Here is an 8007-nt window from a genome sequence, read left to right as displayed (position 1 = left end):
TGGCATTTTCATAGTACATTACAATGTCATCTAAATATAGGGAAGACTTAGACAGCACCTGACTAGGATCTGACTCAGGAATATCACTCTTGATTGGCACTGTGAGATTGTTTATTTCGCTTTATTGGGGTTTGATTTAGATACAGTCAAATGTAAGAATCATATATGTAAATGCATACCCCCTCTCCTCACCACCCAGATAAAGGTAGAACCATCCCGGCACTCGGAAGTCTCTCTCCTGCCCCCTGCTGGCTGGTGCCTCTGCAGTAATCCCTCCTGGCTCCACACGGTGCTCGGTCCTGCTAATTGTCAAACTCTGCGCCGTGGTAACCACGCCGTGGCCTCGTTTCAGTCAAGATTATGTGAGGTTTATTCGTGGCGTTTTATTCTCAATTCTTTGTCTTTTTTTTCCTCTTATCTCTCTTTTTTTTTTAATTTTTTTTTGACAGGCAGAGTGGACAGTGAGAGAGAGACAGAGAGAAAGGTCTTCCTTTGCCGTTGGTTCACCCTCCAATGGCCGCCGCGGCCGGCGCATCTCGCTGATCCGAAGCCAGGAGCCAGGTGCTTTTCCTGGTCTCCCATGGGGTGGCAGGGCCCAAGCACTTGGGCCATCCTCCACTGCACTCCCGGGCCACAGCAGAGAGCTGGCCTGGAAGAGGGGCAACTGGGACAGAATCCGGCGCCCCGACCGGGACTAGAACCCGGGATGCCGGCGCCGCAGGCGGAGGATTAGCCTGTTAAGCCACTGCGCCGGCCTCCTTTTACCTCATTTTCTGTTGCTGTAACTACATATCCCAGGCAGGGTAACCCGTAAAGAAAACACACTTATTTAGCTCACAGTTCTGGAGCTTCCAGGGCTTCCAGCCAGTGTCTGCTGAGCCCCGGTGGGGGCCTCTCGACAGATGGCAACACATGACGGGAGCATGCGCGGAGGAGACCACACGGCGGCGAGACGCGGGCAGGGACCCAGGGTCAGGGGAGCTGATACACTCTGGGAGCCCAGCAGTGGCCACTCCTGAGGGCATAGCACCCCTGACTTGTCACCTCCCCTAGGCTCCACCACCCCAGCAGCACCTCACAGGGGACCAAGCCTCCAGCAAAGAACCTCTGGGGGACGCACTGAAACCGTACCCGGAGGTGGACATCTGGCACAGATGCTGAGACCCAGAGGAAGCTCCTGACTTCAGATCGGCGCAGCTCCAGCCGTTGCAGCCATCTGGGGAGTGAACCAGCGGATGGAAGACCTCTCTCTCTCTCTCTCTGTCTCTGCTTCTTTATAACTCTGCCTTTCAAATAAATAAATAAATCTTAAAAAAAAAAAAAGCAGGTGGAGCTGTCTGTGACAGTGGATGTTGACAGCAGTGAGCTAGTAAGCCATTAACAACAGGCTCTCAGTGAGAGAAGGAAACCTGGATCCATAGAAATTACTGATTTCTGTAGTGCAAATATTCTCATCGTGGCTGAACTCAGACATGGTAGGCGTGTAAAGTGGGACGATCACTTTATGAAGCCATTTGATGCTATCTACTGACGTCGAACATACGTGCATATGCCAGGAGGCCGTCATTCCAGGCCTAGGTAAATGCACCGTAAGGTTATTTGTTAGAGTAAAAAGCTGAGCAACTAGGCCGGGCAGATTGTCTCCTTGCGCACCGCCGTGGAAATAAATGCGCTGCCACGGCACAGAACGGCATGGGAAGGTATCCTAAAGAAGAATACGGCGCGATTCTAACCACGTGAAGTTCACCGACAGGCGCGAAGTCAGGCTGGTGGTCACCCTGGGGAGGGCGGAGAGGGTGGTGGCCAGGAGGTGGCACAGGGACACAATCTTACGGGGTGGATGTTGTGATGGACTGCAGGTTTTAGCCCCCCGACCAGCAAATGCATTCGTTGAGGTCCCAATGCCCAGTGCGATTGTACCAGGTAGGGGGGAGCATCGGGAGGTGATTACATTTCAGCAAGGTCGTGAGAGTGTGGCCCTCACACTGCCAGCAGGGACCAGGAAGTTGTTGGCATGTTCTTCCTGCCATTTGAAGACACAGAAGGAGAGCAGCCATCCAAGCCAGGAAGAGAGCCCTCATCAGAGCCAAGCCCGCTGGCCCCTGGGTCCTGGACCGTGAGGAAGAAGTGCCTGTTGTGCAGACCCCCAGTCTCTGGTTTTCTGTTACAGTCGCCCCAACTGACTCAGATGGCTCTGCTTACACAAGTGAGTTCCAGCTGTGATGGTGCACTCAGCTATGCGCTTATGACTGATGCACTTTTCTGTGTGAATGATTTACATCAGTAGGAAGTTTATTTAACTAATGTATTCACATATCATCCTCTCTCTCTCTCTCTCATACACACACACACACACACAACCTCACCTATTCTCAGAATAAATAGACTTCTGAACATCTCTGATTTGTAGATAAATCTTGCCAGGCTCAAAAATTAAGCAAACTCTACATCAGCTGGCCAAACACACAAACAATTTCACCAAGAGAAATCGAGGTCAACAAGGAAGCAATTCGTTCTCGCAGGAGAGACATCCAAGCAAAAAGAATCTTTTCTAAATCCTCCAATACTGATGGCCAGCCACCCGCCTCTAAACCCAACCTCATCAAAGCTTCTGGCCTGAGACACAAAGAGTACGGTGACTTCCCAGCGGGAGCAGAAGCTGAGCCCACAGTGATGGGACACACACACCTGCCATCGGGAAGAATACGCTGGCTACACTGTGATCTCCCTCACCATCGACCCTTTATTTGCCCGCTCCGACGGGGTGTCCTTCGAGCTCACGGCGGCACAACGTCCCTGGAGCCTCTGCTCTGAGTGAGTCAGGGACCTGGTGGAAGCAGGGGATTCTCAGTGCAGCGAGGACCCAGGATCACCGCAGGCAGGCAGGCGTCCAGTTCCCTTGGGAGAGTCGCTGGCTGTGTCTCCTCTACTCATTCAAGTCACCTTCCTTCGAGAGGGGGGAAGTTCCTATCTCCACAGCCTTTCATTTTCTCACACTGTTAAATGTCTCTGGGCGATGGCCATCAGCCACTCTCACATTTTGCCTCTATCTCCATTTCCCTATCCCTGCATGGTGAAGTTAGGAGAAGCCACACAGCCCCCTCACACACAGGTGCACACAAGCACACATGCACACACACATTGCTCTCTTATGGGTCTGCTTCCAAAACACTCTGGATGCCAGCCCCGTGGTAAATCATCTTCCCTGGGATGGATCCAGCCTATTTTTTTTGAAACAATCTTATTTATTCGTTGTTATTAAGCCTTGTTTTTGACTGGACTCAGATCTAGAAGTAGACCTCTCAGAGAAGGCAGCCCACATCTCTTGGCGATCTGTTCCTGGCGTTTTTCTTTGGCCCCCTTCATTCTCTTGGCCAAGAGTTTAACATATTCTGCAGCCCCCTCCTTGTTCTTAGTTCACTGTTTCTCAGAGCCATGCCCCAGCATTGGTGTTGAGGACACGTGGAATAATGAGACGCTGCATCGTGGGCGCTTTGGTCCTAGGGTTCTTACCTTCTTTGTTCAAGGGCTTTTGTACAACATACTGGCGTCCATCATCTTCTTTAGAGAGATTGAAAAGTTTGAGAATTCTGCTGGCTCTTTTAGGAACCAGGCAACGAGGCACCGTGGTATCAGTCAGTCCAGGAATATCTTTCTCTCCTTTTTTCACAATAACCAAGTTGAGAACACTCAAATTGGCATTGACAATGCAGCCCCAAACTGATTTGTGCTTTCTCCAATTCTCCTTGGTCTGTAACAGGAATGCCCCTTACTCAGCAATAGGTGGACCTGGCCGTGGGTCAAAACACCTTGCTTCATGGGAAAGCCTTGTTTATCATTCCCACCACTGATTCGGACCACATAACCCTTCCATTCTTCACCCAGAGTGTCGGCAGCAACTTCCGTGGCCATACACTTCTCATAAAAAGCACGACATTTATACGTTCATTGTCCACTTCGATGAGTTTCTGGCCGCCAGTGGCTGGGAAGGAGATATTCAGCTTCATTTTGAAGCTTCTGATCGCCTGGGAGGCGCCAGGAAAAAGAGCGGATTCAGCCCACTTCAGTCTGCCACATCCCAAACTGACACTATGTAAATTCCCAAGGTGTCCATGAGAGGGCACTATAACCCCGCCTCACACCATCCCTTCTGCAGAGGCCTCCGAATTCCTGATGGGGGGCGGGAGGGTCTTCCTAGCTGACCTACCAGCCTGTTTCTGTCTGACTGAGGTGGCCCGAACAAGGAAGGAAGGAAGGAAGTAGCACCCTGTTCTCCCACCCCTGGTTGCCAAGCAGGATGCTCTCACGATCCAGGCATTCTTTCCCTCAAAATGGATGTGACGGATGGCAGCTGTGTTCTTAGTGAGGTTGATGTGACTGAGCTGGATCCCTGGCAGCGCTCCAGGGAAAGCCAAAGGGTTGAGTGGGGTCTTGGGTCATCATTCCAACCCTCCACATTGGGTGGCAGCCTCATGCCAGCCCCAGTTCATGCCCAGGCTGGGTGCTGTCCAGACCAAGTTCTGGTGGCCACCATCTCTTTCCTTCCTCCCTCCCCACCTCCCTCCACCCCAGTTCCCCTCCCAAGGTTGTCACACCAGAAATCACGACTCGTGGGGTGAGTGCGGTAGTGCAGCAGGTTAACCTGCCACTTGGACACTTGAACCCCATATTGCAGTGCCAGCTGGAGTCCTGGCTACACCATTTCCAGTCCATCTCCCTGATAACACACCTGGGAAGCAGCAGATGATGGCTTAGCATTCAAATCCCTGCCACCCACACCCACTTGGGCAACCAGGATAAAGTTTCTGGCTGGCTCCTGGCTTCAGATCTGGCCTTACACCGGCTGTTGTGGCCATTTAGGAAGTGAATCAATGATTGAAGATTTTATACAAACACACACACACACACACATACACACACACCTCTTTCCCTCTCTTTCTCTCTCTTGGCTGTCATTCAAATAAATGAATAACTTTTAAAGTCACAGCTCATTAACCCACTTGAAGAAATAGGTGGCTTAATGCTATTAAGTACAACTGCTTTATCTTAGGAAAACAAAAAACCAGGGCTGGCATTGTAGCATAACAAGTAAAACCATCATCTGCAAAGCTGGCATCCAGTACGGGCTCCAGCTCATGTCTTGGCTGCTCCACTTCCCATCCAGTTCCCTGCTAATGGCCAGGGAAAAGCAGCGGAAGATGGCTCAAGTGCTTGGACCCCTGCTACTCACGTGGGAAACCTGGAAGAAATTCCTGGCTCCTGGCTTGGTTCTGCCTGACCCAACCCTGGCCATTGCAGCCATCTGGGGCGTGAACCAGCAGATGGAAGATCTCTCTCTGTCTCTCCTTCTCTCTGTAACTCTAACTTTCAAATAAATATATATTTTGGTGGTGGGAGCAGTGGTGCTGCGAGTCTCGTGGACATGGCACTGTAACTGGCAGTCAGGCGGCTGCACAGTACAGAATGCTCGGGGGCCTTAGCTGAGGGGGCAGCAACGCAGACCCCACCCTCACAACCCCTGCAGGAGGGAGCCTCGATCCCTCCTCCTTTCATTCACATCATGGCTGCTCAGCTGAATGAAGAACAGATTAGTGAATGCAAGGAAGCTTTCTTCCTACTTGACAAAGATGGCGACAGCACCATCACAATGAAGGAACTTGGAGCTGTCACAAGGTCGCTGGGTCAGGACGCCGGCATGAGCGGAATTGCAGGAGATGACCAACGAAGTGGACACTGAGGGTAATGGCGCCATCGACTTCCCAGAACCTTTGACTGTGAGGAAAAGGAAAGACACAGAGAGTGGAGAGGAGATCCGCGAAGCATTCCGAGCCGTTGACGGTGATATCAGCGCGGCAGAACCGCCTCATGTCATGACAAACCTAGGGGAAAAGCTCACAGAGCAGAAGTGGATGAAACCATCAGAGAAGCAGATATCGCCGGAGACGGACATGTGGGCTATGAAGAATCCGTACAGATGCTGACCGCAAAGTGAAGACCTGCTTTCCACTTACCTCTTGCAAAAAAAAAAAAAAAAGTTCATTTATTCATTCTGTTTCTATATAGCAAAGCTGCATGTCAAAAGTACCGCTGTACACACACATACACACACACACGATCTGCTTGTGTTGGTTGGTGGTCCTGGCCCTGAAGATCAAGTTCCATGCCCGGTGACATCCCCACGTATGTTGGCTCAGTGTCTGCGTTGTGTACAAGAGTACAGCAGGTCAGGCTGTCACTATTCATGCAGATTTTTAGTAGGAAACCTTTCCCAAGGGGGCATTTGTGGACTCTTTTTAAAACCTTCTGGGGGGCTGGTGCCATGGCTCACCTGGCTAATCCTCCGCCTGCAGCGCCGGCATCCTGGGTTCTAGTCCCGATTGGGGCGCCGGATTCTGTCCCGGTTGCTCCTCTTCCAGTCCAGCTCTCTGCTGTGGCCCGGGAAGGCAGTGGAGGATGGCCCAAGTGCTTGGGCCCTGCACCCGCATGGGAGACCAGGAGGAAGCACCTGGCTCCTGGCTTCGGATCGGTGCAGCGTGCCGGCCATAGCAGCCATTTTGGGGGTGAACCAACCAACGGAAAAAGGAAGACCTTTCTCTCTAACTCTTCCTGTGGAAAGAAAGAGAGGAAGGAAGAGAGGAAGAGAGGAAGGAAGGAAGGAAGGAAGGAAGGAAGGAAGGAAGGAAGGAAGGAAGGAAGGAAGGAAGGAAGGAAGGAAGGAAGGAAGGAAGAAAAAAAGAAAGAAAGAAAGAAAGAAAGAGAGAGAGAAATCTTCCACAGCCACCAAGACTGGGTGGCAATGAACAGGTGGGGAGTGTCCCAAAGGCACAAACCCCGGCCACGTTGCTGACGTGAGGTTCTTTGCGGCTCAGTGATGAGAGATTCTGCATTGTGGATGTTGGGGACTAGAGAACACTAGATTGTAAGTGACTGTGGGGGCACACATCGTTTAGGGTCCACACTGGGGTATGTGCGAAAGGACTTGAGGGGCATAGAGCAGTGGGTAAGGCCAGGTCTAGGTGCAACCACGCTGATGTGCCGGTGGCATTGGGCAGTGATGTGCTGGTGACAGAGGAATTGTGGTCTCTCCAAGGAAATAAAAGAAAGTCTGGCTCATGTTGTTAACCGTCCCATCACGGCGACGACAAGTCCCACCGTGATGTCACCATGAGCCACTTCGGAAGCGTCAGCGTCTGGAATTGGCTTTGGACACTCGGACGTCTCCTGGCTTAGCAGATGAAAAGCCAAGTGTAGGAGACTGGCCAGAGGGGAAAAGGAAGATCAGGAGACCGTGTGAAAGAGAGCTGTGGGAAGGAGGGAGGCCGGAGATCAGCTCACAGAGCCGTCCTGTGACGTGGGGACACCAGGACCCCACAGCCCCTCGGGCTCAGCCGCCATCTAGCTGCCCCCTCCCTCCCGTCTCAGCACCTTGGGAAACTCCACCAATCCCATCACCTGGGCCCGGCCAGAGCAGTTCCACCTTGGGAAACCACCACCGTCGCATCTCCCGGGCAGGGCCAGAGCAGTTCCTTGGGCCTAAAGCAGAGAGACGCTCTGACATAAGGCAATGGGAGAGGCCTGTCTGAAGTACTGCAGAAGCTGAAATGGGAAAGGGGGACTGAGGTCTGTCCTTGCTGGCTCCTACTATAAGTCAATAGACAGCACCCTTTGAGCTGGGCATGGGTACACACACTGTGCAAGTACAGGCAGAGTGAGCCAGTAACCTTGAACAGGTGCCACACGGCCACCCCGGTGAGATGAGGCACTCTGCCTGTGGATGCATTGGCGAGAGTGGGGATGTTGCCTCATTTAAGCTGAGTGATTCTTTGTCTTTTATTTTTGCTGCACACACACATATGTTCATTTCCAAGGCACTGGCTTACTTAGTAAGTTTTTATGTGTTTGTTTATTTATTTACTTATCTGAAAGGCAGAGCAACAAAAAGAGACAGACACAGAGAGAGAGAGACAGAGAGATCTTCCATCTGCTAGCTTGCTCCCCAGGTGGCTG

At 51.8% G+C, this 8007-nt stretch overlaps 2 pseudogenes; one reads left to right on the top strand and one right to left on the bottom strand.

Annotated features, from left to right (window-relative positions):
* Window positions 1-3241: 3241 nt before the first annotated feature.
* On the bottom strand, window positions 3242-4007 carry LOC133759068 (small ribosomal subunit protein eS6-like; annotated as a pseudogene).
* A 1553-nt stretch (window positions 4008-5560) lies between these two features.
* LOC133760725 (calmodulin-1-like) lies at window positions 5561-5992 on the top strand (annotated as a pseudogene).
* Window positions 5993-8007: the final 2015 nt, after the last annotated feature.

The sequence above is a fragment of the Lepus europaeus genome, chromosome 5 (assembly GCF_033115175.1).
Source record: "Lepus europaeus isolate LE1 chromosome 5, mLepTim1.pri, whole genome shotgun sequence".
In the NCBI taxonomy this organism is placed as follows: domain Eukaryota; kingdom Metazoa; phylum Chordata; class Mammalia; order Lagomorpha; family Leporidae; genus Lepus; species Lepus europaeus.
The sequence above is the reverse complement of the archived record's forward strand: the minus strand, read 5'-3'. Positions and strand labels throughout refer to the sequence as shown.